The sequence below is a fragment of the Schistocerca americana genome, unplaced genomic scaffold (genome assembly GCF_021461395.2).
Source record: "Schistocerca americana isolate TAMUIC-IGC-003095 unplaced genomic scaffold, iqSchAmer2.1 HiC_scaffold_47, whole genome shotgun sequence".
Lineage (NCBI taxonomy): Eukaryota > Metazoa > Arthropoda > Insecta > Orthoptera > Acrididae > Schistocerca > Schistocerca americana.
The window spans coordinates 57,501-60,000 of record NW_025726203.1 but is presented as its reverse complement, the minus strand read 5'-3'; the positions used below and the strand labels follow the sequence as shown (position 1 = coordinate 60,000).

General features: G+C 63.2%; 1 pseudogene; it reads right to left on the bottom strand.

Annotated features, from left to right (window-relative positions):
- Positions 1-2,500, bottom strand: part of LOC124583778 — a 7,955-nt pseudogene that overhangs the window by 3,583 nt on the left and 1,872 nt on the right.

The following is a 2,500-nucleotide window of genomic DNA, read 5'->3' as shown; positions in this document are numbered from 1 at the left end:
TTTCGGGAGAAGGGACGTCCGCGCGCGAAGCAGGCGTTCCGGAAGGGCGCGGGCCAGAAGGAAGAGATTCATCACTTTCACCAGGACTTCGTGCGGCAGGCGCCGCAACTCCGCTGGGGTAAGGCCGTCCGGCCCGGCTGCTGATCCCCTGGGCGGCAACGCGGCGGCGACCTCCTCATGTGTGACCGGCCCCCATATGCACTCGAGAGCGACAGGCTCTGAGTGCGGGAGGAGGCGGTCACGAATGAAGCCCGCGGTGGAGATGGGCTTCTTGGTGAAGAGGTCCGCCCAGAAGTCCAGCAGACCAGGGATGGCAGGTGGCGGCTGGAGCAGGGTGCCATCCAAGAGGCCGCGCACGCAACGCGCACGCGACCGTCGGAAGGCATCCTGCGTTCTCGCGTACTCCCAGCGGCGCCGCTTGCGCTTCTGCGTCGGCGGCGCGGCAGGCGGCCGCTTCGATGGTTGGCGCGGCCGCTGTGTCCTGGTGATCGATCTCTCCCCTCTGGACCCGACCGACGCAAGGGCATCCGGGAGCATGCCCAGGATGACATCGGGCGGCGTGCCCCGCCCCAGACCGATGACACGATCCAGGGCAGAGAAACGCTGGGCGGAAGCGGGTAGCCCCGCCAGATGCTCCCAGATGGCGGCGTCAGTCGGCCCCTCCGGCGGCGGCCCGGTGGTGTCGGCCGCGAAGTCCTCGGCTGCGTCGACGGGCGGCGCAGCGGCCTCGCCCGCGTCAGGCAGCGGGCTCGCCGCTCCCCGGCGGGACGCCGGCGCTTCCCCCCGACCGATCTCAAGTGCCTCCATGAATTGGCGGACAAGCTGCTTGTGGGCAGCTTGCCGCCGTCGGCACTTGATTGCCTCAAGCGTTCGGTCGGGGAACATCCTGATGAGCTCTTGATTTACAAAGAAGAACCGGGCGTCCCTCTCGAGGAACAGTTCGGCCTCTGCCCTGGCGAGCGACAGGACTTCTTCCTCCGTCCACCTCGCGCGATGCCTCTCCGTGACGATCTCCGCGTTGGCGGCCGCAAGATGTTGGCGGCGGCGATGGACCCCGAGACCGTTCTTGGTTGTAAAGCTGCGGTGGCACTCACTACAGGTATACATAGCTGCAAAAGTTACAAGATTTTCGGCACGGCCGGTTGGCCGGCTAGGTGCTGGGGGAGTTGGGGTGGCACCTTCAGCGGAAGGGCCACCACTTATTCTCTGCTTACTGCCCCCAACTAAAAAAAGGGATAGTGCGAGGGGGGGCTGGTAACCCCCCCAAGCCCCTGGTGCGGTCTTCCACTCTGCGAAATCAGCGGGCCCACGAGAAGGGGAGAAGACCGCAGGAGAGGAGAGGCTAAGAGGGCTAGGCCCATGTATTGCGCATCACTCTCCCTGTAACTATAACCCAAGGAAGGCACCTCGCAGCAGCAGCACGACTACATCAAGACCGCACTTCGAAAAGCCAAGTCCGGATGCAGCCACACCGCCGCCACTTGGCCACTTAAGAGAGTCATAGTTACTCCCGCCGTTTACCCGCGCTTGCTTGAATTTCTTCACGTTGACATTCAGAGCACTGGGCAGAAATCACATTGCGTCAACACCCGCTAGGGCCATCGCAATGCTTTGTTTTAATTAGACAGTCGGATTCCCCCAGTCCGTGCCAGTTCTGAGTTGATCGTTGAATGGCGGCCGAAGAGAATCCGCGCACCCGCGCGCCCCCGGAGGAGCACGCTAAGGCGGACGCGGCCTCGCAGCAAGGAAGATCCGTGGGAGGCCAAGGCACGGGACCGAGCTCGGATCCTGCACGCAGGTTGAAGCACCGGGGCGCGAACGCCGCGCAGGCGCGCGCATCCTGCACCGCCGGCCAGCACGAGGCCAACCAACGGCGAGAGCAGACCACGCCCGCGCTAAACGCCCGCACTTACCGGCACCCCTACGGCACTCACCTCGCCCAGGCCCGGCACGTTAGCGCTGACCCACTTCCCGACCAAGCCCGACACGCCCCGATCCTCAGAGCCAATCCTTATCCCGAAGTTACGGATCCAATTTGCCGACTTCCCTTACCTACATTATTCTATCGACTAGAGGCTCTTCACCTTGGAGACCTGCTGCGGATATGGGTACGAACCGGCGCGACACCTCCACGTGGCCCTCTCCCGGATTTTCAAGGTCCGAGGGGAAGATCGGGACACCGCCGCAACTGCGGTGCTCTTCGCGTTCCAAACCCTATCTCCCTGCTAGAGGATTCCAGGGAACTCGAACGCTCATGCAGAAAAGAAAACTCTTCCCCGATCTCCCGACGGCGTCTCCGGGTCCTTTTGGGTTACCCCGACGAGCATCTCTAAAAGAGGGGCCCGACTTGTATCGGTTCCGCTGCCGGGTTCCGGAATAGGAACCGGATTCCCTTTCGCCCAACAGGGGCCAGCACAAAGTGCATCATGCTATGACGGCCCCCATCAACATCGGATTTCTCCTAGGGCTTAGGATCGACTGACTCGTGTGCAACGGCTGT